The 16,142-nt window shown below is 34.1% G+C and overlaps 1 long non-coding RNA gene across 2 annotated transcripts in view; it reads right to left on the reverse strand.

Moving 5' to 3' along the window:
* LOC143243405 (uncharacterized) overlaps nucleotides 1-16,142 on the reverse strand; it is a 94,435-nt gene that overhangs the window by 13,349 nt on the left and 64,944 nt on the right. For both annotated transcript variants that reach the window (XR_013024476.1, XR_013024475.1), the window contains one exon: nucleotides 576-613. This is a non-coding gene — a long non-coding RNA (uncharacterized LOC143243405). The remainder of the gene's footprint in view (nucleotides 1-575; nucleotides 614-16,142) is intronic.

Below are 16,142 nucleotides of genomic sequence, written 5' to 3' on the forward strand. Positions count from 1 at the left end.
AGTATATGTTGTCCAATGTCATACATATATTTCTCTATAATAATTATATGTGTTGTCCAGTGTCATGCATATATTTCTATACAATAATAGTATATGTTGTCCAGTGTCATGCATATATTTCTATACAATAATAGTATATGTTGTCCAATGTCATACATATATATCTCTATAATAATTATATATGTTGTCCAGTGTCATGCATGTATTTCTATATAATAATAGCATATGTTGTCCAAAGTTATACATATTTTTCTATGTAATAGTGTATTGTCCAATATCATACATATATGTCTATATAGCAGTATAGATTGTCCAATGACATACATATATTTCTATATAATCATATATCTTGGCTAAATGTTGATTAACAACTTTATACTAAATAGCATTTTTATGTTTTCTTATTAACATTATTTTACAGTTATTTAAGCTGTCTGTACTATGTCTGAAATTGAGAATGTAACTTGAATACCACTGACATCTTCAACATTTCATAAACTTCAAGTTAATAACTCGGAACTCCACAAGTTTAAGTATAAAGTTCATCAGAAAACAGAAGTGTAAAATTCACTTACCTTAGAAGATTTTGGTGTTTCTCCATCAGAAGGCCCATCTAAAATATAATTAAATCTATCAATATTTCATACTAAAAAATGTTCACTTTTCTTTTGTACGTGTCCCAGTAAATTTCAATCATAAAGTAATGAATGTTTTATTATACACTTTATTTAGGCTGCAAAACAAATTCAATGACTTATTCAAAGTATTAATACTTGTCTGTCTATTTTTAATCAGCATAACAGAAAGCACTCATATCTCTCTATCTGAATTTTTATCATGGTGACTTTTTAAAATGTTAAAGCTTACTTTGTTCAGGTCACTGCTTCTTTCTGAATTTACAGAATGTTAATAATTATTTGTTTCTGGTTTTTTCAGTTCTCTAAAATAACAGATGTAATAAATGTTCTTCTCCAAAGCAAGAAATTCAAAGATACTAATGTGAAATTAATAAAAAAAAATAATGCAGTTAAAATCACCCAGGAACAAAGCGCAGTAAGTAACTAATCATCATATTGTTGCACATGTGCTATGGATAAATACACGTGTTGCAAAAGGGAATTAATAACAGATGTGAATAATTAGAGAGCTGAAATAAAGAAACAGTTACATACAGAGCTGTGATATCAATATATAGGAATATTCAAGTTTTTATTACTCACGTTCAATTTATATGTCACAAAGATATATATTTTCACAAACAAAATTTGTTATCAACAAATTAGTAATGTAGCAAAATTTAATTACAAATCTTAAGAAAATCTGACAGAAGGTGGAGGTGTTTTCTGCAAAACAGTTGTTTGTTTCAAGAAGATTCAATTCCCCACCTCTGCTTTTATCACTGGTTGAAGCCTCACACGAAACTTGAGTTAAAGTGGTTTTGTTTTCCCCTTTCCAACAAACTTGTATCACTTTTTTAAAGAAATATAACATGGTACGTTTTTCAAATTCTCAGCTTGCTGATCAGACATAACTGTATTTGAAAATCTTGTGGCTGCACGGACCGTTATTTCTGGTAGATGTCCTGTTTTTACTCTTTTCAAACTGTTTTCACAAAGTTGTGTTGTCCGCTTATGTTCTCTGAAAATGTTTTTATTCCTGCTTCGTAAATCTGCACTCCTTCGATGTCTCTTGTTTCCATACATCTTATCAACTTTGACGTCAAAATGCGACTTGACGGTCTTATATTGTGTTTCAGATGTTGATCCTAAAGACACAACTTCAGTCTCACCTGCAACAGTCTTAGTCACTCTAAATCCTTCACTAATTAATTTTATGCCTTTTACAAAAATTGGTTCTGGTTCCTTATCCAAATTATTAGTTGGTACAAAATTGTGTGTTGGTTTATCATATTTTTCTGTACATGGTTGTACAGTGTTTGTTCTTGTTTCTTTACCTTCTTCTGGTTTTGTTTTGGTTGTCTCACATGATTTACTTGTACCTTTAGGTTTCACATCACTCTGATGTTTTTCACATGATTTATTTAAGGATTCGCCACTTATACCTTTAGTTTTCTTAGTTTCAAAACTGTTATTTTGTGCATATTTAGATTCTATGGGTGCTAGACCAACGTGGGTCTTTGGCTTTATACAAGTTACTGATTTGTAATGCTCCTTCTTGTCTTTTAATTCATGTTTTATAAAATTAGGTTGCTTCATACCTGAATGCATTTCACTACAATTTGATTCAAACTCTCTTAAAGTTATGCTTGAAGTTTGCAAGATAACAAAATTAGGTTTTATCAGATTTTTCAACTCTGAAACCTTTTCAGTAAGACATGTAGATCGCTTGTTATCTTTTTGGACATCAGAAATTGATGGCAAAGATTCACTGTTCAATTTGTTTTCTGAAAACTGTCTTCTGTTGACTAAAATGGTATCAAGAACCACAGACATCTGGGTTTTGGTGTCTACCAAATTCTCTTCTTCTTTAGTTTGGAATCTGTCATCTGGAATGTTAGACACTTTTATTCCTTCAGCAATGCATTCTGTTTCCAGATTTTTGTTTGTAACAGGTAAGCTGTTTCCATCTTCTTTCTGTGAAGTGTTACTCTCAGATGCTTCATCCACATCTCTTACTTTGACATCAGCATTGATGTCTGATAAGTAAGGAAACTTTTCACTACAGCACATTTCAGCATTACTGTACACCGTACTGGCATCACTGTCTCTAGTACATGTAGACTTAAGCTTTGATTGTTCATTAATTGCTGGAAAACTAAAAGTTTCTATCTCTAAATCTCCAAGACTCATTTTGTCACTGTTAAATAAAAACAAGGATGATTGATTCTGTTCACTTCTGTGTCCATCTTTGTTATCAGCATTTGTTAAGGAAGAAGAAACTCTTTCTAACCATAGTTTTAGTTCAATGTCTTCAAAATCATCATCTTTTTGCAAAGGTTTTCCAGAACATTCTGGCTTTATCAGTACTGCATTTAAGTATGGTACACAAGTGCTACTCTCTTTTAAGGTGTCCTTATTTGTGAATGTTATGTTCGTTGTTTTCAAAATGGTATCCTTCTGAGATGTTGTGCTTGTTTCTCGAGAATTGTCATTTGCTACAGACATTGTGATTGGCTCTTTCAAAATATAATCCCTTTTAGACATTGTGATTGGCTCTTTCAAAAGGTCATCCTTTTTAGACATTGTGAATGGCTCTTGTAATATGCCAATGTTTTTTGACATTGTCACTGAATCTGTTGTGCTATTCACCTTAGACATTGTGACTGGTTCTTTTAAACTATCATCTTTATTGGATGTTAAGATTGGTTCTTTTAAACTGCTACCTTTCTTAGATGTTAAGTCTGGTTCTTTTAAACTGTCATCTTTATTAGACATTAAGACTGGTTCATTTAACCTGTCATCTTTCTTTGACATTAAGACTAGTTCTTTTAACCTGTGGTCTTTCTTAGACATTAAGACTAGTTCTTTTAAACTGTCATCTTTATTAGATGTTAAGATTGGTTCTCTTAAACTATCATCTTTATCAGAAATTAAGACTGGTTCATTTAAACTATCATCTTTATTTGACATTAAGACTGGTTCTTTTAACCTGTCATCTTTATTAAACATTAAGATTGGTTCTTTTGAACTGTCATCTTTATTAGACATTAAAACTGGTTCATTTAACCTGTCATATTTCTTAGAAATTAAGATTGGTTCTTTTAAATGGTCACCTGTATTAGATGTTAAGATTAGTTCTTTTAAACTGTCATCTTTCATAGACATTAAGACTGATTCTTTTAAAGTGTCTTCGTTCTCATATGTTGTCAATGTTTCTTTTAAAATTTTATCTTTCTCAGAGGTAGTATTTGGTTCTTTTGAACTATCATCCTTAGATACTGCAATAAATTCTTCCAAATTTACATCTTGCATCGGCTCTGTCATTTGATCTTCTGAAACGTCTTTCTTACTAGACATTGTGTTTGATGTAAAAATCTGTAATCCGACATGCTTTCCCATGTCTACATCATCCAACACTTCCTGACAACTTTTTAAGCCTATTGCATTGCTCTTACATTTAGCCGAGTTGGTATAAGAACCTTCCAGAAGATAGGACTTACCTTCATGTACGGCACAATTATTTACCTCTTCATCTGTTAAATCATATGTATTTAGACCTGAAAACATAGAAGTTGCAAGATTTTCTTGGTTTTCTATATTTTTGAACTTTTTAAAGAAATTTGTACCAGATTTTGAATCATTATATCTTTCTACCTCTACACAAATTTTACTGAGACTCTTAGGGTACTTTTTGGAGTCTTCAAGATGACTAGTACATTCCTCTTTACTTTTGTTTATCCTAAGAAGAACTCTTTGCCCATCAGTACCATTTAATTCGCTGAAGAGATTTACATCTTCTGCAGAAAATGTGCAAGGGTGACCCATCTTATTTTTGCTCACAGCTTCTTGTTTGGTGATGGTTTCAAGTTTGGTTAAACTGCTCCTTCTGTTACATAACCTGTTTGTAGTTGTAAGTTGATTGCCATGATCAGTACAAGTTGTAATTTTGCTGGAAAACATTTTCGTTTTGCAAGTTTTATCTGTTGCATCTGGTATACTGGGGCACTTTCCTCTAGAAATAACATTCACTTTGGCATTCTGACCATTGGATTGAAAGTGACAATTCTGACCATTATTCTGGTCATTATCTTCACCTTTTGTAATCTCAAATTCTTCTTTGTCTATCTTAAGTCTGAGTGTTTCACTTCTTGGACTTGGAAAACTAACCAGCTCACATGGCTGTCCACACACTGATCCTTCTTGTGAGGAATATTCATCTAAGTTAACCACCTCACATGGCTGTCTACACACTGATCCTTCTTGTGAGGAATATTCATCTAAGTTAACCACCTCACATGGCTGTCTACACACTGATCCTTCTTGTGAGGAGTATTCATCTAAGTTAACCACCTCACATGGCTGTCTACACACTGATCCTTCTTGTGAGGAGTATTCATCTAAGTTAACCATCTCACATGGCTGTCTACACACTGATCCTTCTTGTGAGGAATATTCATCTAAGTTAACCACCTCACATGGCTGTCTACACACTGATCCTTCTTGTGAGGAGTATTCATCTAAGTTAACCACCTCACATGGCTGTCTACACACTAATCCTTCTTGTGAGGAGTATTCATCTAAGTTAACCATCTCACATGGCTGTCTACACACTGATCCTTCTTGTGAGGAGTATTCATCCAAGCTACCCATCCCACATGGCTGTGTATGAATATATTCTCCCTGTGAGGGCTGTTCTTTGAAGTTAAATTTCTCAAATGGCTGTTTGTAAACTGATTCTTTCTCTAAAGACTGTTCAATCAAGCTAATTCCCTTACACGGCTGTCTGCACACTAATCCTTCCTGTGAGGACTGCTCATCTGAGCTAACCCCCTCACATGGCTGTTTGCAAACTAATCCTTCCTGTGAGGAATGTTCATCCAAGTTAGCAATCCCATATGGCTGTCTATACTCTAAGTGTTCCTCTACGGACTTTTCATCCAAGCTAACCATCCCACATAGTTGTCTATAAATAGGTTCTTCTTTTGAGGACTGTTCTTCCAAGCTAATCCTCTCACATGGCTCATTACAAAGAATCTTCACACAGTATGAAGACTTAGGATGAAGATTTGGAGATCCTATTAGTCCAGATGACATTGTGTCATCACCCGGATGATGACATTCTGATGAGTTTTCTGTCCTTACATTTCCAATAGTACTCTCTGTTTTACTGACCTGTTCTCTTAAGCAAGATATCTCAGAACCTGTAAAACAAGATATGCTACTAGGATGATTATCAGAGTGTGAACTCTGAGCCTCTTTATTGGGACAACAAGAAATCTGTTGCTCGTCATGTGCTTTATCATTTTCATCTGGCTTCAGGTTTAAACACTTTAGACCTTCATGTTGCTCAGTGCACTCCATCTATGTTTTGCTGTCATCTTTTCCTGGACACGATGCCAAGCTGTTTGACAAGCAGTCTTGATTAATACCACTCGGTTTCACCTTCCAGTAAATTCATGTTTATCCACTTATTTCTTCAACCAGTATCAAAATCTTTCTGTTTTCCAATCAATCTTGTTTTTCCATGATTCAGAATCTACGGGTGACCAAATAAGAAAGTCATATAAGTTTATAAATATAAGGCACAATTACAAGCACCAATCAAAAATAACCCTTCACTTATTTAACTGTAAAGCTGTACAGTGGACTACAGCCAGTGCAGGGATCAAACTTTGAATTTTAATAAACAACTTGTAACTGTCATCATCCCCTGAACATGTGAATACTCTAGTTTTTAGTTTTTCCTTCAGTTAACCATGTCCATGTATGTTTTCCCTTCAGTTAATAATGTTCAATTCTATGTTTTTCTTTCATTAACAATGCTCAAGTGTAAAATTTCTGTTCTTAAGCACGATGCTACACACTTGGCTATCTATGCCTAACTGACAGTATGAGCAAGCCACAAATTTACAATTTATAGGCCCTCAAGGAATGTCAGGATAAAACAAAATTACCATGACACATCCTGGCTAAACAGGAAAGACTTAATTTTAGTTGTATCAGTTTCAGTGCACGGAAACAAAATACAAAAAAAAAAAAAACAAGTTATTAAACACGAGATATTTTCATTAGAAAAAGCTATTTCCTCACAGACTAATCCCCCAGGGCTGAAGTATAAATAACTCACATGTTAGAGAAAGGGAAAATTTATTAGCATGATATTGTTTTGAGCTGGTCGATAATTAACTTTGTCGAACCATAAACTTTAAAGTTTCTTTTATCCAAGTCTATAAACTGTCTGAAAAACTATGATATATGTATGTGTTTTTTAACTCATTAATCGTAAATGAGTGTGTCCTTAAGATATTCCTGGTCAAACGGAAGAAGCATCATTAACGATGCAAACACTGACCGAGGGCGGCACGCCCTTCAGAACACGCACTTTCCTGCCGCTACGTACCTGTGCCTATTGGCACTCAGCAAGCGGCATAAACTCCCCTACAACACAGACATTAAGTTTTATACAGACACCCCATGACTATACTTTCTCTCTACAAAACATTAAAATTATTGAAAAATTTGAGGCAAAAAGATATGTTCCCCCCCTCAAAATTATCTATGAACAATAAATTTCGTATTTAACAATCCAGTAAAATAAATAGATGTCAATTATTATATTACACTGAGATATCTAGTCTTTTAATAGAGATTTTGTTACTTTTATGAAGGACCTATATTACTACTGTAATATACGGATTACATTCAATAAATGTAATTTCCTCTTTCTTCCAGTTAAACATAATAATTTAAATAAAACAGATTGAAATTTGCTTCTTTGCAGTTAAGCACAAAGCAACATAACAGACATTACAAACTCAATTTTTAGCGTTACGTGTCAGCTGAACCGCTAGGGGGCAAATTTGGGAAGACAAAACTTCCAAGAATATTGAAAGAAAACCAAAACTTGTATTTACTGTTTCAAAGTTGAAGTAGCGTAAAACAAAACTGTGGGATTACAGTCGAAAAACTGACCAAAGACATAATCAGTGATGTCGAGAAACCCACTTGTTGAGAAATTTATATGCAAAAACGGCTCGTTTGGGTTGAGAAAATATTTTACATAGAAGAGCGAACAACGTTTCGACCTTCTTCGGTCATCGTCAGGTTCACAAAGATATGTCTTTGTGACCAAAGACATGTTGTGCATTATAAAAAAAGCGTGGTCATAACGATTTGTTTGTTTGTTTGTTTTGGATTTCGCACAAAGCTACTCGAGGGCTAACTGTGCTAGACTTCCCTAATTTAGCAGTGTAAGACTAGAGGGAAGGCAGCTAGTCATCACCACCCACCGCCAACTCTTGGGCTACTCTTTTACCAACGAATAGTGGGATTGACCGTCAAATTATAACGCCCCCACGGCTGAAAGGACGAGCATGTTTGGCGCGACCGGGATGCGAACCCGCGACCCTCAGATTACGAGACACACGCCTTAACACGCTTGGTCATGCCGGACCTGGGTCATAACGAACGAGATGCCCTAAAAATAAGATAATCTTCCAAGTCTATTAGGAAGATAATTTGTAACGTTTCATGAGTGAGAGGAATGATACAGATTAATTAATACACACAGCTCCCTCTAGTAAAGCTAATACTTATTTTTAAAATGAAAAATATATAAAATGTAATATGCATACATACATCGACGTTCTAGGTTTCGTTTATTTTGAATTTCGCGCAAAGCTTCACGAGGGCTATCTGCGCTAGCCGTCCCTAATTTTGCAGTGTAAGACTAGAGGGCAGACAGCTAGTCATCACCAGCCACAGCTGTCACATTATAACGCCCCCACGGCTGAAAGGGCGAACATGTTTGGTGTGACTGGGATTCGAACCCGCGACTCTCAGATTACGAGTGACTTAACCACCTGTCCATGCCTGGCCTACTGACGTTCTATCACGGGATTTTTCAAAGTGTGGGTTGTGGTTTCCCATTTGGGTAGATAATGTTCGAAAAAAGGAAACTGTGTTACAATTATTAACATACACTGCTGGCCTCACATTAGTATTAATAATACACTGCTGGCCTAACACTAGTATTAGTAATACACTGCTGGCCTAACACTAGTATTAGTAATACACTGCTGGCCTAACACTAGTATTAATAATACACTGCTGGCCTAACACTAGTATTAGTAATACACTTCCGGCCTAACACTAGTATTAGTAATACACTGCTGGCCTAACACTAGTATTAGTAATACACTGCTGGCCTAACACTAGTATTAGTAATACACTGCTGGCCTAACACTAGTATTAGTAATACACTGCTGGCCTAGCACTAGTATTAGTAATACACTGCTGGCCTAGCACTAGTGTTAGTAATACACTGCTGGCCTAACACTAGTGTTAGTAATACACTTCTGGCCTAACACTAGTATTAGTAATACACTGCTGGCCTAACACTAGTATTAGTAATACACTGCTGGCCTAACACTAGTATTAGTAATACACTGCTGGCCCAACACTAGTATTAGTAATACACTGCTGGCCTAACACTAGTATTAGTAATACACTGCTGGCCTAACACTAGTATTAGTAATACACCGCTGGCCTAACACTAGTATTAGTAATACACTGCTGGCCTAACACTAGTATTAGTAATACACTGCTGGCCTAACACTAGTATTAGTAATACACCGCTGGCCCAACACTAGTATTAGTAATACACCGCTGGCCTAACACTAGTATTAGTAATACACCGCTGGCCCAACACTAGTATTAGTAATACACCGCTGGCCCAACACTAGTATTAATAATACACTGCTGGCCTAACACTAGTATTAGTAATACACTGCTGGCCTAACACTAGTATTAATAATACACTGCTGGCCTAACACTAGTATTAGTAATACACTTCTGGCCTAACACTAGTATTAGTAATACACTGCTGGCCTAACACTAGTATTAGTAATACACTGCTGGCCTAACACTAGTATTAGTAATACACTGCTGGCCTAACACTAGTATTAGTAATACACTGCTGGCCTAACACTAGTATTAGTAATACACTGCTGGCCTAACACTAGTATTAGTAATACACTGCTGGCCTAGCACTAGTGTTAGTAATACACTGCTGGCCTAACACTAGTGTTAGTGAGTGGAAATGATTGGATCTTTCAGCAGGACAATGCTGCAATCCACAATACCCGCAGGACAAAGGACTTTTTCACGGCAAATAAGGTGATTCTTTTGGACCATCCAGCGAACTGAACCCCATTGAAAATGTTTGGTGGTGGATGGCAAGCGAAGTATATAGAAATGGACTTCAATTCCAAACAGTGCATGATCTTCGTTAAGCCATCTTCACCACTTGGGACAATATTCCAGCCAGCCTTCTGCAAACGCTTATATCGACCATGCCTAAGCGAATGTTTGCAGTTATTCACAATGACGGCCGTGCAACTCACTACTGAGACCTCTTGTTGGACATTAACTTCCCTGTTTAGGACTTCCTTTTGGTATGGTCTTAAACTTTTGACCAGCTAGTATTTAGGCTAATTTCATAGTGTTCACATTTTTCCTATTAAATGCTTAAAAAGTTTTTATTTTTATTTTCCCTTTTCTTATTTTCATCTTTCAAAGCTCTACTCAAATGAGTGGTTGAGTCTAATAACGCAAAATGTATATTTTTTCATTATGTTCATTGGCCTTAAGATTTTGGCCGGCAGTGTATTACTAATACTAGTGTTAGGCCAGCAGTGTAATATATATACATATAACTTGAAAACAAATTCTGCTTATATCACAGGATTACACAAACAAGCAAGACAATCTTAAAATTTGGGAGGTTAAATTTTTCACGAGCACGAAGGAAGGGGGGGGGGAGTCCTAAAAAAGTTTAATATCTCTTGTCCATATAGGTTCATGACCTAAAATTCGGTCCGAAACGTACTTCCATGGACATCCGAATTGCTTTAAAATCTCATCAATGCTCCGTATACGTTTCTCTAGAAATACCAAAATAACCACAAATATAAGAACCACACCAGGATAGAAATACCAAAATAACCACAAATATAAGAACCACACCAGGATAGAAATACCAAAATAACCACAAATATAAGAACCACACCAGGATAAAAATACCAAAATAACCACAAATGTAAGAACCACACCAGGATAGAAATACCAAAATAACCACAAATATAAGAACCACACCAGGATAGAAATACCAAAATAACCACATATATAAGAACCACACTAGGACAATTACAAATATAAGAACCACACAGGACAGAAATACCAAAACAACCACAAATATAAGAACCACATTAGGATAGAAATACCAAAACAACCACAAATATAAGAACCACACCAGGATAGAAATACCAAAATAACCACAAATATAAGAACCACACCAGGATAGAAATACCAAAATAACCACAAATATAAGAACCACACCAGGATAGAAATACCAAAATAACCACAAATATAAGAACCACACTAGGAAAGAAATACCAAAATAACCACAAATATAAGAACCACACTAGGAAAGAAATACCAAAATAACCACAAATATAAGAACCACACCAGGATAGAAATACCAAAATAACCACAAATATAAGAACCACACCAGGATAGAAATACCAAAAAACCACAAATATAAGAACCACACCAGGATAGAAATACCAAAATAACCACAAATATAAGAACCACACCAGGATAGAAATACCAAAATAACCACAAATATAAAAACCACACTAGGAAAGAAATACCAAAATAACCACAAATATAAGAACCACACTAGGATAGAAATACCGAAATAACCACAAATATAAGAACCACACCAGGATAGAAATATCAAAATAACCACAAATATAAGAACCACACCAGGATAGAAATACCAAAATAACCACAAATATAAGAACCACACCAGGATAGAAATACCAAAAATAACCACAAATATAAGAACCACACCAGGATAGAAATACCAAAATAACCACAAATATAAGAACCACACCAGGATAGAAATACCAAAATAACCACAAATATAAGAACCACACCAGGATAGAAATACCAAAATAACCACAAATATAAGAACCACACCAGGATAGAAATACCAAAAATAACCACAAATATAAGAACCACACCAGGATAGAAATACCAAAATAACCACAAATATAAGAACCACACCAGGAAAATTACAAATATAAGAACCACACCAGGAAAATTACAAATATAAGAACCACACCAGAACAATTACAAATATAAGAACCACACCAGAACAATTACAAATATAAGAACCACACCAGGACAATTACAAATATTAGAACCATACCAGGACAATTACAAATATAAGAACCACACCAGAACAATTACAAATATAAGAACCACACCAGGACAATTACAAATATAAGAACCACACTAGGACAATTACAAATATAAGAACCACATTAGGATAGAAATACCAAAACAACCACAGATATAAGAACCACACCAGGATAGAAATACCAAAATAACCAGAATTATAAGAACCACACTAAGATAGAAATACCAAGATAACCACAAATATAAGAACCACACCAGGATAGAAATACCAAAATAACCACAAATATAAGAACCACACCAGGATAGAAATACCAAAATAACCACAAATATAAGAACCACACCAGGATAGAAATACCAAAATAACCACAAATATAAGAATCACACCAGGACAATTACAAATATTAGAACCATACCAGGACAATTACAAATATAAGAACCACACCAGGACAATTACAAATATTAGAACCATACCAGGACAATTACAAATATAAGAACCACACCAGGACAATTACAAATATTAGAACCATACCAGGACAATTACAAATATAAGAACCACACCAGGACAATTACAAATATAAGAACAACACCAGGACAATTACAAATATAAGAACCACATTAGGATAGAAATACCAAAACAACCACAAATATAAGAACCACACCAGGATAGAAATACCAAAATAACCACAAATATAAGAATCACACTAGGATAGAAATACCAAAATAATCACAAATATAAGAACCACACCAGGACAATTACAAATATAAGAACCACACTAGGACAATTACAAATATAAGAACCACACCAGGACAATTACAAATATAAAAACCACATCAGGACAATTACAAATATAAGAACCACACCAGGACAATTACAAATATAAGAACCACACCAGGACAATTACAAGTATAACAACCACACTAAGACAATTACAAATATAAGAACCACACTAGGACAATTACAAATATAACAACCACACTAGGACAATTACAAATATAAGAACCACACCAGGACAATTACAAATATAAGAACCACACCAGGACAATTACGACTATTTCACCAACAATGGAGCAATCCTTAAACTAAAGTTGCTGTTTTTATTTCTAACAAAATGTCCTGAATTCGAATTACAGGAAGACTGACCAGTGTCCACTAGTTTAATATTGTTACACGTACTCCTATTTCACACAATTCAGACCTCATTAAAATATTCTCCAATGTGAGAAACTTTATCAAAAACAGTAAGTATCAAGCTACATCTCTAATAATTTCATTCATACATGATACTTTACATCAAGCAATGAATTGATACATTTTTGTATATAACTGTGTTATGGACCCATTTCTTCCCACTCATAATATCTTTCAATGGTTCTTTATCAACAAACCCAAAATCTAACATACTACGTTAGTAAACAACTTACCTGTTCCTTTCTCACTGGACTTCAGAACAGAGTGGCTCTCACTAATATATGATAATTTCCATTTGTAAAGCATCTAATCACAGGAGCTGACTGGGTCATGATTCTCTTCACGAGATTGCGGTTTAGTCCAGTCTCCCTTCGCCGATCAGCAGCGCCCTCACACTGACACAACAGCACTTTAAATATTCCTATTTCGTGACAACGCTCAACGACAGCAGACGAACGATCGAAACACGAGAATAGTGTTATTTCTTTTGCACGAGATTCTACAAGAAGGAGCAGACCGCTAGAATTGGTGACAAACTTCTATGGTTTAACGTTCACCGAACGCGAAGAAGAAAAAATAGGCCTAATCTGTTTATATAGAATTGTATTTTAATTATTCAAGTAATACAGGAAACCGTCTGTATGACACCTGTTGGGTTTTCCAGTATTAAGCAAAAGTGTAGTTTGGTAAGGAAACAATATGGCACTAATTTGTTTGTTTGTTTTAGTAAAGTTAGTATACCGAGTCACGTGCCAACTGGTAGAAACTGACTTTATTTGTGAAGAAAGACAACAAACTTGCATTGCCAAACAATATTCTGAGATGTAGTTTTAAAAACAAATTATGAAAAAGTATGGAAAACTTGAAACGTCTGCAATTTCATCACAAATATTAAGACCTGTATAAACAACGTTTCGTTATTCAACCCAACTGATGAGTTCTGGTATTAGCGAAATGCCTCTTGGGCAGTGACTTGTTGAAGAATAAAAGATAGGTCTCAAATAGTATTCCTTTTCACCTCATACATGAAATTCCAAATTATTAAATTAAGAAGAATATGAGAAAACTAAAGAATAACATTTTTACAACAAAGTAGACACTTAAACAACACAAGTCCTAGTCATCTAACACTTTAACAACACTGAAACTAATCTTGTAACCAAATCACTTAAAACTAAACTATATTTCAAACATGCCTTTGATATTCCAGGTACGTCTTACGTTTGGTTGAGTTTGTTTTTAATTTTGAGCAGAGCAACAAGAGGGCTGACTGCATTATACGTCCCTAATTTTGAAGTGATAGACTATAAGAAAGGCAATTGGTCAACTTCACCCACCGCCAACTCTTGGGTTATTCTAATAGAATTGTAAGACTTGACTGTTACTTCTGTAATAAACTCAGGGCTACAAATACCAGAGAATGGTGTTGTTTTAAGGGGTGATAGGAGCCATGGAATAAATATCAGCCTCACAGTCTGGTCAGTTAATCTGTGGGTCGGTCAGAGTGCTAACTGAAGTGATGAACGAAAAACATTAGTACTTAATCATGATATATCTATTAAACTTTATCTTTAGCAAACCTACATTTAATCATGACCTGTCTATTAAACTTTTTCTTTAGCAAACCTATAGTTAATCATAACCTGTCTATTAAACTTTATCTTTAGCAAACCCATATTTAATCATGACCTGTCTATTAAACTTTTTCTTACGCAAACCTATATTTAATCACGACCTGTCTGTTAAACTTTATCTCTAGCAAACCTATATTTAATCATGACATATGTATTAAACTTTGTCTTTAGCAAACCTACATTTAATCATGACCTATCTATTAAACTTTATCTTTAGCAAACCTATATTTAATCATGACCTGTCTATTAAATTTTATCTTTAGCAAACCTATATTTAATCATGACCTGTCTACTAAACTTTATCTTTAGCAAATCTATATTTAAACATGACTTGTCTATTAAACTTTATCTTTAGCAAACCTATATTTAATCATAATCTGTCTATTAAATTTTATCTTTAGCAAACCTATATTTAATCATGACCTGTCTACTAAACTTTATCTTTAGCAAACCTATATTTAAACATGACTTGTCTATTAAACTTTATCTTTAGCAAACCTATATTTAATCATAATCTGTCTATTAAATTTTATCTTTAGCAAACCTATATTTAATCATGACATATGTATTAAACTTTATCTTTAGCAAACCTATATTTAATCATGACCTGTCTATTAAACTTTATCTTTAGCAAACCTATATTTAAACATGACTTGTCTATTAAACTTTATCTTTAGCAAACCTATATTTAATCATAATCTGTCTATTAAATTTTATCTTTAACAAACCTACATTTAATCATGACATATGTATTAAACTTTATTTTTAACAAACCGACATTTAATCATGACCTGTCTATTAAACTTTATCTTTAGCAAACCTATATTTAAACATGACTTGTCTATTAAATTTTATCTTTAGCAAACCTATATTTAATCACGACCTATCTATTAAACTTTATCTTTAGTAAAGTTATATTTAATCATAAATATATCCTTTAACCTTCGTTTTGAGTCTACTGTTGGTGCAAGTTATTTCTGTCCGTTATTTTCACATTAAAACACCCACAGCCTGAAGATAAACTCTTGAAATAGGCTTAACTAAAACTGTACGTTTTTTTTTAAATAAAATAATCTTTACAACAAGCGTGACGTAACATAATTATCCTAGAAGATATTTCGTTGTCTAAAAATAATAACAACAAACACTTAAAAACTGTAATTCCGTCTAATCGACAATGATTAAAACTTAATTTTCTATCGTTTATTTTTAAGATAAACCTAGTAGAAAAAACTATGATTACAGACGTGTTGCTTGCTCACCAAGAAAATATAACATTTGAACAGTTCCCGTGGCAACAGTGACTCACATGACTTTTACGTTGGGTTGCGCTGATTATGTGTCGGTAAAGTTTGTCTGGGAATGTTGTGTCCTTAATTAAGTTAATAGCTTTAAGATTATTTGAAAACAAATAAAACTTATCTCTGTTTTCAT

This window comes from Tachypleus tridentatus, unplaced genomic scaffold (assembly GCF_004210375.1).
Source record: "Tachypleus tridentatus isolate NWPU-2018 unplaced genomic scaffold, ASM421037v1 Hic_cluster_2, whole genome shotgun sequence".
Taxonomy (NCBI): Eukaryota; Metazoa; Arthropoda; class Merostomata; order Xiphosura; family Limulidae; genus Tachypleus; species Tachypleus tridentatus.